This window comes from Hyperolius riggenbachi, chromosome 12 (assembly GCF_040937935.1).
Source record: "Hyperolius riggenbachi isolate aHypRig1 chromosome 12, aHypRig1.pri, whole genome shotgun sequence".
Classification (NCBI taxonomy): Eukaryota; Metazoa; Chordata; class Amphibia; order Anura; family Hyperoliidae; genus Hyperolius; species Hyperolius riggenbachi.
The window spans coordinates 232,558,455-232,576,016 of NC_090657.1; positions in this window are offsets into that span (position 1 = coordinate 232,558,455).

A 17,562-nucleotide genomic window follows, 5' to 3' on the forward strand; every position below is an offset into this window, starting at 1 on the left:
GTCAGTTAAATATATCATATTGGAGACACACACAGTAATATTTGAGAAGTGAAATGAGTTTATTGCATTTACAGAAAGTGTGCAATAATTGTTTAAACAAAATTACCGTAGGCAGGTGCATAAATTTGGGCACCACAAAAAATAAATGAAATCAATATTTAGTAGATGACAAGACAAATAACTTTTATATTGCACGTTGCTCCTGGCGGACTCAAAGCGCCAGAGCTGCAGCCACTAGGACGCGCTCTATAGGCAGTAGCAGTGTTAGGCCAGAGCTGCAGCCACTAGGGGGCGCTCTACAGGCAGTAGCAGTGTTAGGCCAGAGCTGCAGCCACTAGGGGGCGCTCTACAGGCAGTAGCAGTGTTAGGCCAGAGCTGCAGCCACTAGGGAGTGCTCTATAGGCAGTAGCAGTGTTAGGCCAGAGCTGCAGCCACTAGGGGCGCTCTATAGGCAGTAGCAGTGTTAGGCCAGAGCTGCAGCCACTAGGGGGCACTCTATAGGCAGTTGCAGTGTTAGGCCAGAGCTGCAGCCACTAGGGAGTGCTCTATAGGCAGTAGCAGTGTTAGGCCAGAGCTGCAGCCACTAGGGAGTGCTCTATAGGCAGTAGCAGTGTTAGGCCAGAGCTGCAGCCACTAGGGGGCGCTCTATAGGCAGTAGCAGTGTTAGGCCAGAGCTGCAGCCACTAGGACGCGCTCTATAGGCAGTAGCAGTGTTAGGGAGACTTGCTGGTCTCCTGTGTCAGAGGCAGAGCCCTTAACCATTACACCTTCCAGCCACTGTAGATCCTCCTGTACATCAGGCCTGAAAGAGGGACAAATGGTGGAGAAAGGCTTCAATTCACTAAGCTTTATCAAACAATTAACAAAACGTTTGATTATTTACCTCATGAGTAAAATCTTATTTTGAATTCACTAAGGTGTTATAGATTTATCAAATGTTTTATCAATAAAATGTTCAATAAATCTATAATACCTTAGTGAATTCAAAATTAGATTTTACTCATGAGGTAAATGATCACATGTTCTATTAAGTGTTTGATAAAGCTTAGTGAATTGAGGCCAAAGAGGGACAGGGTTCCTAAAGAGGGACTGTCTCTCCGGAAGAGGGGACAGTTAGGAGCAGTGACGTAACTAGACTTAAAGAGACTCCGTAACAAAAATTGCATCCTGTTTTTTATCATCCTACAAGTTCCAAAAGCTATTCTAATGTGTTCTGGCTTACTGCAGCACTTTCTACTGTCACAGTCTCTGTAATAAATCAACTTATCTCTCTCTTGTCAGACTTGTCAGCCTGTGTCTGGAAGGCTGCCAAGTTCTTCAGTGTTGTGGTTCTGCTATGAACTCCCCCTTCCAGGCCCCTCTATGCACACTGCCTGTGTGTTATTTAGATTAGTGCAGCTTCTCTCTGCTCTCTTATCTTTTACAAGCTGGATAAATCCTCTTCTGAGCTGGCTGGGCTTTCACATACTGAGGAATTACATACAGGCAGAGCTGTCTGCACTCTGCAGGAAGAAACAGCCTGACACTTCAGTGAAAGATAGCTGCAGGGGGAAAGAAACACACAAATGATCTCTTGAGATTCAAAAGGAAGGGTGTATACAGCCTGCTTGTGTATGGATGTATTTTCTATGTGTGGACATCAACCTACTTCCTGTTTTGGTGGCCATTTTGTTTGTTTATAAACAAACTTTTTAAAACTGTTTTTAACCACTTTTAATGCGGCGAGGAGCTGCGAAATTGTGACAGAGGGTAATAGGAGATGTCCCCTAACGCATGTTTACTTTTGTGTGATTTTAACAATACAGATTCTCTTTAACCTTCCTGGCGGTAAGCCCGAGCTGAGCTCGGGCTATGCCGCCGGAAGGCACCGCTCAGGCCCCGCTGGGCCGATTTGCATAATTTTTTTTTTCCTGCACGCAGCTAGCACTTTGCTAGCTGCGTGCAGTGCCCGATCGCCGCCGCTACCCGCCGATCCGTCGCGCCGCAGCCGCCCCCCCCCCCCCCCCCAGAGCCCGTGCGCTGCCTGGCCAATCAGTGGGGTGGATCGGAATCCCCTATGACGTCACGACGTCGTTGACGTTGGTGACGTCATCCCGCCCCGTCGCCATGGCGACGGGGGAAGCCCTCCAGGAGATCCCGTTCTTTGAACGGGATCTCCTGATCGCCGATCGCCGGCGGCGATCGGAGGGGCTGGGGGGATGCCGCTGAGCAGCGGCTATCATGTAGCGAGACTTTGTCTCGCTACATGAAAAAAAAAAAAATATTAAAAAAAAGATTTGCTGCCCCCTGGCGATTTTTTAGCAAACCGCCAGGAGGGTTAATAGGGCCCCCATGCAAAAATGAGAGCATGGGGCCTCCTTGGTCCCAAACCCCATGACGGTCATGTGATCGGGAGGCGGGAAATGGCAACAGAGAGTGTTCTGCTGTGAAGCAGCGTCTGGAAGCAGGAAAAAAATTACAGATGCTCTGCTACTCGCTATTCTGCATGGCGGGAAGAGGTTGCAGCAGGGACCATTTTTGTCAGCAAATAGAGAGGGGTTTTTTTTGCTAATTGGCTACACTTGCAGTTGGGGAGAGGGAGGAGGAAGGGCCCTCGAATCCTCTGGCCCCCCTGCGATGGCGGGGGACACAGGGGGGGATTGTTACTCCCATGGTTGGGAGCTATGCCAATAGAGCTAGGAAACGTAAATGCGAGTGCCTTACACAAATGCGCAAACCCCTGAGACAAGCCCTGTCTGGACATCAGTCTTTGCATCATCTGCACTTTGATAGAGGCTCCTCTGGAATGCCCCCTTTCCGTTATTATGACATCAGACAGAGCCTTGCACCTGGCACGGGAAGAGTTATTTCCTCCGTGTCCCCGCTCTGCCTCTGCGGCTGTCCCTGCTCCCTGTCCCACTTTGTGACGCTGTCGCTGCACATCCTCAGACCAGGGCTGCCGGGGCGCACTGCATTAATTACCGCACCAAAATCTCCTTCTTAGGGAAGAAGAGGAGCGAGGGGACAAGCAGAGATTAATTGGGCCTGCAGGGCCGGCTGGACGGAGGGGGTCAGGATTGGGTTAGTTTACAATTCTTCTCCTTGCGAAGGGGAACATCGAGGACGAGGAAATCACAAGACTGGAAAAGCACAATGGATAAAGCAGAACTGATAAGAGGGGGAAGAACCAGATAATGCAGACGGATGGATAATGCGCACGTGGGCCCTGTGTGATAGTCTAAGCAGAATGACAGGGAGCACCGGGCAAACAAGTCACTATTCATGGGAATAAGTGGCAGACAAATGGAGATCATGCCGCATCCAAGACTTTACACGAGCATCACCCCTTATCTGGAACTCTCTTCCACAGCCTGTACGTCATGCTCCAAACCTGGACATCTTCAAACACACTCTTAAAAGACACCTTTTCAGACAAGGTTATAACATTCTATAGCCCTTATTTACTTCTCTGTCACAATGTAATCAGAGGCAAAGAATCACTGCCTCATCCATCTTTCACCCCCTTACCTAATGTGTCCTCCACTACCCACTAGATTGTAAGCTCGCAAGGGCAGCGTCCTCCTCCTAATGTTTACTGTTTTTGTCACAATATTTGTGCTGCTTGGAACTCTGTTTTACAATTTGTTAGTATATCTATGTTCCCCTTGTCGTCTTATTGTGCTTTGTAAAGCGCTGCGGAATATGTTGGCGCTATATAAATAAAAAATAATAATAATAATAATGCATCAAGAGGCAAAGAGCACCTGTCGTTTTACAGCTGTACTGAAAGCTTATAACATGCACTGGCAGGAAAAGGCACAGTAAAGTACAGCAAGGGGATGAGGCATTGGATAAAAACTCGAGATGCTAGCATAATATTGCCCCTGTTTACCTCTCTAGTAAGGCCACATCTGGAATATGGAATTCAGTTCTGGGCACCACATTACAGGAAAGATATTGCAGTCTTAGAGCAGGTGCAGAGACGAGCTACAAAACTGATACGAGGGATGGAAGGTCTCACTTACCAAGAAAGGTTGCTTTCGATTAGTATTGTACAAAAAAAGGGGCAGAACCCATCTGCAAGCCAAAGCACTCAATGAGTCATGTATATAGAAAAGTAAGAAAATATATTTATTAATTTACATTAAAACACCCTAAAATAGGGTAGGTCTATTCACATATATATATAGACAAGAATTGTATTGTTAAAAATAATCAACGGTCTGTAAGCCCACTCAGCATGCCATAAATTGGCAACCTGGATATGATCAAGTCCTCCTGATGCAGATCAAAGTATATCCTATGTAGACACCATGTGAATTAAGCCAGTGATGCCATATCAAGTAGAAAGCATAGCTTGACATAAATGGCTGGTTGGAGAAGCAGGCGACATAAACACATCAGTTCACTCATAGATTGGTGGTAGTATGTTCTTATACAAATGGAGATCCAAGTGTAAACTGATTCTGTGCAGACCAGTATGAATTCCGCTGCCTGTTACAACCAGATATAAGCTGTAGACAAATGTAGATGTCCAATCGCAACATCCATGCAAACACTTGTAAACAGGGGCGTAGCAATAGGGGGTGCAGAGGTAGCGACCGCATCGGGGCCCTTGGGCCAAAGGGGCCCCGAAGGGCCCTCCCTCAATTACAGTATTAGCTCTCTTTTGGTCCTGTGATCATAATTAATTGCTTCTATAGATACTTTGAATAATGGTAATCATAAACCACCTTCTCCCCATCCCCTTCTTGCACCTCTGCCACTGTAGTTGCCATTGGCAGGTTTTGGTGCGTGGTATCAATTGTTATGTATAGAGTGCTTGGGGGGCCCCAATGTAAAACTTGCATCGGGGCCTGCAGCTCCTTAGCTACGCCACTACTTGTAAAACAAAGTTCCAATAAGAAACACTGGCTTGTGTTATAGCTACCACTCCTGAAGAGAACTCGTTTTTCACAGGCCCATGCACCACTCAAAACAGTCCATCAGGCTGAATGAAAATGTGACTGGTGTTCACTGGTGTGAAGGAGGCATCCAGTAGTACAGGTTGTGGGCTGTAGTGGGCTTTCTGTCGACCGGTATTCCGGGGATGAGGCATTGGATAAAAACTCGAGATGCTAGCATAATATTGCCCCTGTTTAACTCTCTAGTAAGGCCACATCTGGAATATGGAATTCAGTTCTGGGCACCACATTACAGGAAAGATATTGCAGTTTTAGAGCAGGTGCAGAGCCGAGCAACAAAACTGATACGTGGGTGCTTTCGATTAGTACTGCGATTTGCGATTTCTTTTATTTTTTTGCGGTTACGAGTGGTAAAATCTCTGCTAAATCGCTTTTCCATCACCGCACAAAGCAATGATGCTGCGATTTTGCTATACTTTGTTATTGGAGCGCAATCATCCGATTGGGATGATTTGGGGAAATCCCACTCGCTCCCATGGGTTCACTGACTTTCATTAGCCTAGAGCTGAATCCAAAGCGCAGCTAAAACAGCTCCTGTGTGCCCCAAACCTTATGTTATATAAAGCGTTGTATGATCCCAAAGATGTGATAATGTGCGGCATTCTGTATGGCACATCCTGCAGTTTTCATGTCTACAATAGCTAAGGAGCTGTGGGCCCCGGTGCGAGTATTACATTGGGGCCCCCAAGCACTCTATACATAACAATTGATACGGAGCACCAAACCTGCTAATGGCAACTACAGTGTCAGAGGTGCAAGAAGGGGATAGGGAACAGTCTGTTAACCACTTGCCGACCGCGCACTCATAACGCGCGTGGGCAAAGTGGCAGCTGCAGGACCAGCGACGCAGATCTGCGTCGCCGGCTGCAGGCTGATTAATCAGGAAACAGCCGCTCGCGCGAGCGGCTGCTTCCTGTCAATTCACGGCGGGGGGCTCCGTGAATAGCCTGCGGGCCGCCGATGGCGGCTCGCAGGCTAAATGTAAACACAAGCGGAAATAATCCGCTTTGTTTACATTTGTACAACGCTGCTAACAGTAGCAGCGTTGTACCAGATCAGCGATCCCCGGCCAATCAGCGGCCGGGGATCGCTGTCACATGACAGGCAGGAGCCTGTTACAGGCTGCACAGGACAGATCCGTTCCTGTGCAGCCTCGGATCTCTGGGGAAGGGAGGAAGGAGAGGGAGAGGGGGAATCCTGCGGTGGAGGGGGCTTTGAGGTGCCCCCCCCCCGCCAGCCAGCGGTTTGCGCATGTCCCTCTCATCAGAGCATTTCTTTTGCTGCTAATCTTTGATATGTGTTTTAGCCGGTGAGTATAAGTGTCCACAGTGTAAAGGGGCCCATACACTCAGCCGATTTTTGGCCGATCGATCGACCAAAATTCATCGATTGGTCAATTGCAAATCGATTGATTAAGAAACCGATTTGCGTCCGATTTCGATCGATTTCAATCGATCTGGCAGGCTGGAAAATCTAGGTCGATCTGTTGAGATTGCTTATCATTTTGCATTGGCCGTAATGGAAATTAGCACAGCTAGCACTAGCAAACTAGCACAGACTTCCAGTATCCGTGCCCTCTTCTCCCACTCTTCACACACTGTTAGCAACACCACAGGAGAAATGCCAGCACAGGCTTCCAGTATCCATACCCTCTTCTCCCACTCTTCACACACTGATAGCAACACCGCAGGAGAAATGCCAGCACAGGCTTCCAGTATCCATACCCTCTTCTCCCACTCCTCAGTCCTCACACACTGATAGCAACACCACAGGAGAAATGCCAGCACAGGCTTCCAGTATCCGTACCCTCTTCTCCCACTCCTCACACACTGTTAGCAACACCACAGGAGAAATGCTAGCACAGGCTTCCAGTATCCGTACCCTCTTCTCCCACTCCTCACACACTGATAGCAACACCGCAGGAGAAATGCCAGCACAGGCTTCCAGTATCCGTACCCTCTTCTCCCACTCTTCACACACTGATAGCAACACTGCAGGAGAAATGCTAGCACAGGCTTCCAGTATCCGTACCCTCTTCTCCCACTCGTCACACACTGATAGCAACACCGCAGGAGAAATGCTAGCACAGGCTTCCAGTATCCATACCCTCTTCTCCCACTCCTCAGTCCTCACACACTGATAGCAACACCACAGGAGAAATGCCAGCACAGGCTTCCAGTATCCGTACCCTCTTCTCCCACTCCTCACACACTGTTAGCAACACCACAGGAGAAATGCTAGCACAGGCTTCCAGTATCCGTACCCTCTTCTCCCACTCCTCACACACTGTTAGCAACACCACAGGAGAAATGCCAGCACAGGCTTCCAGTATCCGTACCCTCTTCTCCCACTCCTCACACACTGATAGCAACACTGCAGGAGAAATGCTAGCACAGGCTTCCAGTATCTGTACCCTCTTCTCCCACTCCTCACACACTGATAGCAACACCGCAGGAGAAATGCTAGCACAGGCTTCCAGTATCTGTACCCTCTTCTCCCACTCCTCACACACTGATAGCAACACCGCAGGAGAAATGCTAGCACAGGCTTCCAGTATCTGTACCCTCTCCTCCCACTCCTCACACACTGATAGCAACACCGCAGGAGAAATGCTAGCACATGCTTCCAGTATCCGTACCCTCTCCTCCCACTCCTCTAGTGTTGGGCGAACACCTGGATGTTCGGGTTCGGGTCCGTTCGGCCGAACATGGGCCAGATGTTCGGCATGTTCGGCCCGAACCCCGAACTCAATGGAAGTCAATGTGACCCACGAACATGCCGCTTTTGGGGGCCCTATGGGGTCGCAGGCATAAGGGGGGAGCATGCCCCGATCGCTATGGGTCGGAAATTCCCCCCACCCCCTCCGCTAGCGCTCCCCCCTCTGCCCGCTTCCTCATAAAAAAAGTTTGCGGAAAGTTAATAGTACCCTCGTATGCGTCATCACGTAGAGGACGTGAGGTCAGAGAAAGGGCGGAAGTACCACAAGGGTACTACCGCTGAACCGCCCGCTGCCCGGCCTCAACGCGTCTCCTAGACTAGTCGGACTCCTCCTCACTCATGATCTCACCACAGCCAGCCAGCCACCACTAGTAGGTACTATTAACTTTCCGCAAACTTTTTTTATGGGGAAGCGGGCAGAGGGGGGAGCGCTAGCGGAGGGGGTGGGGGGAATTTCCGACCCCCCCCCCCCCCCCCGCGATCGGGGCATGCTCCCCCCCTCATGCCTGCGACCCCATAGGGGGGCCGTATTCAGGCGAACAGGGCATTGTTCGGCCGAACAGGGGCCCTGTTCGGCCGGGCATTGAGTAGTTCGGGGGAACCCGAACTAAAAGGCCGAACACCATCAGGTGTTCGGCCGAACTCGAACATCACCCGAACAGGGTGATGTTCTGCAGAACCCGAACAGTGGCGAACACTGTTCGCCCAACACTACACTCCTCACACACTGATAGCAACACCGCAGGAGAAATGCTAGCACAGGCTTTCAGTATCCGTACCCTCTCCTCCAACTCCTCACACACTGATAGCCACACCGCAGGAGAAATGCCAGCACAGGCTTCCAGTATCCGTAGTTTCAGGTGCTGCACATCTCGTATCTTCACAGCATAGACAATTGCCTTCAGATGACCCCAAAGATAAAAGTCTAAGGGGGTTAGATCGGGAGACCTTGGGGGCCATTCAACTGGCCCACGACAACCAATCCACTTTCCAGGAAACTGTTCATCTAGGCAGGGGTGTAAGTAAAGACCCCGGGCCCCCTGCAGAAATTGTGAGCGGGCCCCCCTCACCCCAGGGCCCCCCTCCCCCTGGGGCCCGCTCGTGTCTGTTTTGGGGGGCTGGAGGGGTCGCACCATGAGGGGAAAGCTATGGCCACAGTCGGCGGGGAGGGGGGAAGGCCCCCTCCCTCACCTCGGGCTTTACCCTCTGTGCTTCCCGCGAGCGGGGCCCCCCCGCGGGCGCATGGGCTGCATCCCCTATTGTCCCCTATTGTTACGCCCATGCATCTAGGAATGCCCGGACCTGACACCCATAATGTGGTGGTGCACCATCTTGCCGGAAAAACTCAGGGAACGTGCCAGCTTCAGTGCATAAAGAGGGAAACACATCATCATGTAGCAATTTTGCATATCCAGTGGCCTTGAGGTTTCCATTTCCGAGGGGGTTGGGGGCAGTCCAAAGTTTCACAGGGGAGTTCTAGTCACGTCACTGGCTGGTGCACACCAAGAGCGCTTCTGAGCGCTTCGAAAAAATCTTGGCTAATGTATGTGAATGGGATGGAGCACAACAGAGCGATGTGAAAAAAGCAAGCATGGGTCCTGCAGCATTTTGGAGGCGATTGCAGGAAAAGGTGGAAAATCGCTGTAAAAAGCACTGAACAGAGTGTTTTTCCTAGTGTGTTTTTTTTTCTTGCACAAGCTGTTCACTTCCAGGTCAAAGTGTACAAAAAGTATAAAATGGCTAAACCAAAATGCTACAAAAATCGCTAGACATAAATAGAAAATCGCTAGGCACATGCCACAAATCGCTTGTGAATATCACTTCAGAAAACGCTAAGCGCTTGCGATTAAGGTAGCGATTTTGGGTGTGTACTAGCCATAAGTTTTAACCATCCTGGGCGCCTCTTTGCTCTTGTTGTGTTTATATGTGGCAACAGGGCTGGATTTACAATAAGGCACTGTAGGCTCATGCCTACAGGCGCCTGATGATAAAAAGGCAGCTCACTCCCCTTCTTGAGCGCCTCCCTCCCTCCTTCCCCATGCAGAGTCCTGAGCAGAGTGTGAATGAGAGGCTACTCACCCTGCTCTCGTCATTCCATTGACCAGATCTCCCATCAGACGGGGCACCACTAGCTACCTAATACCTGGGGGCACCACTAGCTACCTTAATATCTATAAGTGTTTGTCTTTATCTGTGCCTATAGGCTCCTGCGATGTTAATCCAGGCCTGTATGGCAATTTATTTAATAATAGCCATTGAAGAGGAAAACAAATACTTTTTAAATAGACTGTGAGACAAAATGAGTTCTCTTGAAAATTTACGAGAGCTCTCCAGTCCTGTCCTAAAATAGTTATTTATGCTCATAAATGGTCCACAGTGTCTTTTCTTATATAAATAACAGATGAAAAAGAAATAATTCTTATTTTATTTGCAAGGGAACAAATGCAAAGCATTTTCCTAGCAATCAGGATCCTACGGCCCACAAATCCAAAATGGAGACCTTCCTCGAGATTGTTCAGCTCCTATCGTTATCTAATGAACAGGCATGTGCTATTAAAGGACCAGTTTCATGAAAATATGTAAGATTTAAAACACATACATAGAAGATGTACTTTTCTTCAGAGTAAAATTCACTATAAAGGACCTTTTTTCTATGTTGCTGTCCCTTACAGTAAGCAGTAGAAATCTGACAGAACGGACAGGTTTTTGGACTAGTCCATCTTCTCATGAGGGATTCTTAACATGTTCTTTATTCTTTACAATGGCACTACCTGTAAAATATCTATACAAAGATACCAGCCAACCTATCTACTTGTTTTCACAGAGTTTTGGCAGTTGGACTGAGCAACTGTCATTTAGTAAGTGCTTTTTAAAATAAAGAAAATCCTGAGAATCCCCCCCCCCCATGAGGAGATGCACTAGTCCAAAACCTGTCAGATCAGTCAGACTTTAAGTGAGAGCAATAAAGGAAAAATACATTTATAGTGCATTTTATTCTCAATCAAATTCTTAATCAAATGTACATTTTATACCTACATATTTAAAATTCAGCAATTTTGCCTGTTAGCGGTCCTTCAACCTCCTAACGACCGCGTCACGCCGTTGGCGTGAAGTCCTGGGGAAGTGTTTTGCCGGAGATCGCACGCACCGATGCGCGTGCATCTCCGCTTGCTCTGCACCGTTATCAGTCAGTATCAGCGGTGATCGCCACTAGGAGACTGTTAGACTGCGAAAGTAGCGTCTATTTACATTGTACAGCGCTGCGATCCGAGGCAGCGCTATGCTGGGGACAGCCGTGTCACTGGGCTGTCCCCTCTGAAGGCACAGGAGCCGATCACTGTCATTGGCTAGCGGGGGGAGAGAGGGGTTATTATAAAATAATTTAAAAATTAGACAAATTTATTGTAAAAACAAAATAAAAATAAATAAATAAACATGCTGGCAGGCATCAGAGCCCACCAACAGAAATCTCTGTTGGTGGGCAGAAACGGGTGGGGGGTCACTTGTGTGCTGAGTTGTGCGGCCCTGCAGCAAGGCCTTAAAGCTACAGTGGCCTAAATTGTAAAAAATAGCCTGGTCACTAGGGGGGTGTAATTCTACGGTCCTCAAGTGGTTAAAGGAAACCTGTAGGGGAAAAAACTGTCCCTGGGGGTACTTACCTCGGAGGGTGAAGTCTCTGGATCCTATGGAGGCTTTCCCATCCTCCTCTAGAGCCCCCATCTGCCTCTGGCTCCCCCGGAGAAATAGCCACTATAATATTTACACTTCGAGCCTTGCGTAGGCGCAGTATCAGCTTCCCGCTCGTGCTCCGGCAGAAATAGCTGAGCCTGATTGGATCTGCTCTGCTGCGCAGGCACGAACCGTCTGCACTTGCACAGTAGAGCAGACCCGATCAGGCTCAGCTATTTCCGTTGGAGCCCGAGCAGAAAGCTGATACTGCGCCTGCAAGAGGCATACACTATTCAGGGAACACAGCAGTGGAAGCTGTAGTGTACCTAAGTGATCCCCGGACAAGCCCTGGTTGGCAGACTCTCCGGGGGGCCAGCATTAGATCTGGGAGCTGAGGAGGACAAGAGAAGCCTCAATGGAATCCAGAGGCTTCCCCCTCCTGAGGCAAGTATCCTCCAGGGGCACTTTTTTCACTACAGTTATTCTTTAATATACCATTTTCAGAAAAGACAGCCTGGATCCATTCTCCAATAAGTATTATTTAGGAAGGAACTCATTGTTTGTGCAGCCCAACAATTTTATTTTTCCAGACAGCCATAATAACACTCCTGAAACCAGGAAAGGTGGACCTCGACCCCGAGACTTTCTGGTCAATTTCCTAGTAAATTATTGAAAGCTGATGTAGAAAACTAGACTCAAATCAAGCTTCAGGTCCTTAAAACAATGATCAATGCCGACCAGATGGGTTTCACCAGTAAAGGTAATCTTTGGATACACCCGTAAGACTTATGAATTAAAGGCTCGTACACATGTCCAACAAAGCGCAAGACCAACCTGAGGACATGACCAACTACACGACAACCTGTTGACATGACCCATGCTCGGGTCTCCATTGATTTCAATTAGGCTCGGTGTTCGGCCGAATATCCCAAACATCTGGACCATGTTCAGCCGAGCCGATCCGAACCCGAATATCTAGGTGTTCGATCAACACTAATTTCCACACGGCCAAACCAACTAAACGACCAAGTCATTTACATACTGTGCATGCAAGTCGAATGACGGACTGCACAATATGGCTGCACTCATAACAAGGCCAAGTCGTACAAATGACTTGTATACATATGGCCAACTGCACAATATCAGCCCAGAGTTGATGCGCTGGTTGGATTGGGCAAACCGCCTGTTATCAGTCACTCGTCTAGTCGTTTGTCACGCATGCACACACCCAACTATCGTCCAACAGACCTAAGTTTGGGCGATAGTTGGGCGGAATAGTTGCACGTGTGTGTGAGCCTTTACAACTTTGCTAGTTTTAGAGGCGCTTGGGTTTCAGGACTTGATTAAAAATTGAATATTGGCTCTATATTCCATCTACTCAGAGAAAGTGATGACAGCACATGGGCCCACACACAAATAACTTTTTCTGCTGAGATTTTTTTCTAGGAGATAATTTTCCATCTTGTATTTAAAATAATTTTGCAGCAAGAAAACGTTAATTGCATAGGTGTCCCTGAATTCAATGGATGGAATGTAATAATCAATAACAGACTTCAGGAACATATAATTCACCACATGTATTGAGTCAAAGGTGGCAATACTAAATACAGAGATATAACTTGCTCTGCACAGAACTACATATGGAATAAAACTTCCAGTCTGCTATACATGGATGGTACACTTGGAAGAGGGGGCTGTGCATAGTTGGTTAAAGGGGAACTGAAGAGAGAGGTATATGGAGGCCGCCATGTTTATTTCCTTTTAAGCAATACCAGTTGCCTGGCAGCCCTGCTGATCCTCTTCCTCTAATACTATTAGCCATAGCCCCTGAACAAGCATGCAGCATATCAGGTGTTTCAGACTTTAAAGTCAGATCTGACAAGACTAGCTGCATGCTTGTTTCTGGTGTTATTCAGATACTACTGCAGAGAAATAGACCAGCAGGGCTGCCAGGCAACTGGTATTGATTAAAAGGAAATAAATATGGCAGCCTCTGTATACCTCTTACTTCAGTTCCCCTTTAAGGAGAGGAAAAAGTATAAATCCACTCCTGCTTCCTTAACAAAAGTGAGAGGAACATGGTGGCTGCCATCTTCATCCCCTTATAAACAATACCAGTTGCCTGGCCTCTATGCTGATGCTCCGCCTCCAATACTATAAGTCACTGCTCCGGAATGAGCATGCAGGTCACATGCTGTGACTTTGCTCTGGCTGCATGCTTATAGCAGGGCTGTGACTCAATTTATACAACTAAAGCCAAAGCCTCAACATGGCAGCCAAGCAACTAGCATTGTTTATGAGGGAAACAAGATGGCAGCCTCCATATAAATCTCACTACAGGTTCCCTTTAAGCACAAGTGCCTGGCAGATATAGGGTGCAGGAGACCCAAAGCAAGGAGCCAGACCTGGGCCTCCTAGCCACTGCTGTTACACCCCTACCTAGTGTGATATAATGTCTCTGTGCTGTAATGCTACCTCTGCCTGCAAGACACTGAACACTCACAACGGACGATAAATACATACAAATGGCCACTTTAAGGGCAATTGTATAGGAAAAAGCCAATTACACTAATAGGTTGTGCAGCAGAGAGAGCAGCTTGACCAGCCGAGACAGCTGAACCTTTAACTTAATACTGGGAACATCCCAGGAGATCTGCATGTCAATTCCCAGCATGCTCTGGGGCTGATTACAGGCAGAGATACGTCATCTGTGACTGCATGATATACATAATGAGAGGAATTAACAGTCAGAACTTCTTCTTTGTAACTTACATCCTGCCTTTCGAAACGCACTCGAGTTAGGGTGCTTACACAAATCCAATTCTGATTGGCCAACTTGACCACATACATGATTCCAAACATTTTTTACAAACAAATAACTGCAAAGTGGGGTGTGCGTAATTATTCAGCCCCCTTTGGTCCGAGTGCAGTAAGTTGCCCATAGACATTGCTTGATGAGTGCTAATGACTAAATAGAGTGCACATGTGTGTAATCTAATGTCAGTACAAATACAGCTGCTCTGTGAGGGCCTCAGAGGTTGTCTAATGCTACGTACACACATGCGACAACAATCGTTCGTTAAGAACGACGAACGAACTTTTAATTGATGAAAGAACGACCTAAGTAAAGGTAGTTTTAAAATGTGTGTAACGATCTGATCGTTAGAACGAACGTTACATCACAGAAAGCAACTATTGCGCCTGCGCATAAAAATGAGAAGTTCCATGGAGAAATAGTGAAATGCGCATGTCAAGCCTAGTACGAACGATCGTTTCCAACGATGTACTACTTTTGCAAACGATCGTCGTTGGTTAAAATCCGCCGAGACAGAACTTTCTTTTGTAGCGATTTGGCTCGTTCGTCGTTTGCCTTAATAGTCGATGGTTCGTTTTTTGTAACGATCGTCGTTGGTAAAGATCGGGGAACGATCGTTACAAACGACTATAGTCGCATGTGTGTACGCACCTTAAGAGAATATTGGGAGCAATAACACCATGAAGTCCAAAGAACACACAAGACAGGTCAGGGATCAAGTTATTGAGAAATTTAAAGCAGGCTAAGGCTACAAAAAGATTTCCAAAGCCTTGAACATCCCACGGAGCATTGTTCAAGCGATCATTCAGAAATGGAAGGAGTATGGCACAACTGTAAACCTACCAAGACAAGGCCGTCCACCTAAACTCACAGGCTGAACAAGGAGAGCGCTGATCAGAAATGCAGTCAAGAGGCCCATGGTGACTCTGGACGAGCTGCAGAGATCTACAGCTCAGGTGGGAGACTCTGTCCATAGGACAACTATTAGTCATGCACTGCACAAAGTTGGCCTTTATGGAAGAGTGGCAAGAAGAAAGGCATTGTTAACAGAAAGCATAAGAAGTCACGTTTGCAGTTTGCCAGATGAGACCAAAATGGAACTTTTTGGCCAAAATGCAAAACGCTTTGTGTGGCAGAAAACTAACACTGCACATCACCCAGAACACACCATCCCCACTGTCAAATATGGTGGTGGCAGCATCATGCTCTGGGGGTGCATCTCTTCAGCAGGGACAGGGAAGCTGGTCAGAGTTGATGGGAAGATGGATGGAGCCAAATACAGGGCAAACTTGGAAGAAAACCTCTTGGAGACTGCAAAAGACTTGAGACTGGGGCGGAGGTTCACCTTCCAGCAGGACAATGACCCTAAACATAAAGCCAGGGCAACAATTAAATGGTTTAAAACAAAACATATCTATGTGTTAGAATGGCCCAGTCAAAGTCCAGATCTAAATCCAATCGAGAATCTGTAGCAAGATCTGAAAACTGCTGTTCACAAACACTGTTCACAAACGCTGTCCATCTAATCTGACTGAGCTGGAGCTGTTTTGCAAAGAAGAATAGGCAAGGATTTCAGTCTCTAGATGTGCAAAGCTGGTAGAGACATACCCTAAAAGACTGGCAGCTGTAATTGCAGCAAAAGGTGATTCTACAAAGTATTGACTCAGGGGGCTGAATAATTACGCACACCCCACTTTGCAGTTATTTATTTGTAAAAAATGTTTGGAATGATGTATGATTTTCGATCCACTTCTCACGTGTACACCACTTTGTATTGGTCTTTCACGTGGAATTCCAATGAAATTGATTCATGTTTGTGGCAGTAATGTGACAAAATGTGGAAAACTTCAAGGGGGCCGAATACTTTTGCAACCCACTGTATATGAAGCTTTCATACCATATGGAGCTGGTAAATTGATCAGTGATCGGCCAATCAAAATTGGATGTGTGCATGCACCCTTAAACCGAACACTTATTGAGATATTCCCAAATAGATTTTCAAAAATGAGTTCAGAATTCTTACGATTGCAGAGACTAGTTTGGCATTGCCAGGGGCAATTCTTGGGCAGTGTGGGCAGGGCCCTGGGCGAAGACCGGCAAGTAGAAGAAGGGGGCGCAGGCAGAAGGACATAACCGCTAGGGAGCCGGTGACGCGCGGTGCAGCCAACTGGAAGAAGAAAGAAGATTACCAGTGCAATCACCTTCCTTGACTCCTCCTGGGCTGCCTGCGTCAGACGTCAAGTCATCATCACGTCACCACCGCGTGATGACACCTCATGTCCTGTAGCGGTACTGCAGGCTGTCACCTCCGTGTGATGACACCCGATGTCCTGTAGCGGTACTGCAGGCTGTCAGTGCGCGGCGACCATGGAGGAGTCGGCTTTCCGGGCTCTCTTCCCCTGTGTGCTTTCCTGGTCCCTGCTTCCTCCTGGATGAGCGGCTGGTCACTAGCAAGTAGGCAGATCTACTTGTGGCCTGTGGCTGTTTGACTGTCCCTTACGTCAGGAAGTGAAAAAACAAATCGCTTTGAAAAAGTGCTTAACACAAAATCGCAGTGGAGCGCCGGGAGGGGAAAAAAACGCTAAAAAATTTTGAAAAATCGCTGATGTCAGCGATTTCAATTTTAGATGCAAACAAAATGTGGCTATGGGCCCCAAAAAAGTATGCTTCTGTCCATGGAAGAGTTTTGATAAATGTTAATCACAGGCCAATCAAATTTGGACATGTGTTTGCACTCCTAGAATGATTTCTCATTGACTATCTGTACTCACCCAAACAAGACCTGATCATTCATTTTATGAATGTAGCGTTAAAGGGGTTGTAACATCAAAAAATACAAAATTGCTAAAAAGTAGTTAGTGCCCCCAAATATATGTAAATCCCCTTGCTTCTCTAAAATAGGTCACTCTATGTACCCCAGTTTGTTTTTCTTTTTACCTAGTCTGGGTGCCTCTGCCAATCTGCAGGAACTGTGCAATGCCAGCGGGATTGTGAGAGGTTTTTCAGATAAGATAAGGACACTTTGACTGGAAGGTAAAGGGGCCCATACACCGAACGATTTTCCCGCCGATATACAGTAGATTCGATCACTGTGATCGAATCTGCTGTGAAAACATTGCGCAAATGCAAATTTCCATCCGAAATCAATCGTTCCCGTCGATTCCAGTCAAGTCGTCTATGCGGAAGATTTTGCTCGATCGCCGGCGGGTCGGGAGTGTGTCGATAGCGGCGTTCGAATGCCCGACAACCGACGCAATACAGGGACAATACATTACCTGCTCCGGCCAGCGCGAGTCCCCGCTGTCACCGCTGCTCCATCTCCGCTGGGCTCCGAGTCCAACAGTCTTCACTTTTTCCTGTCCCGGCAGGAAGTTTAAACAGTAGAGCGCCCTCTACTGTTTAAACTTCCCCCAGCAG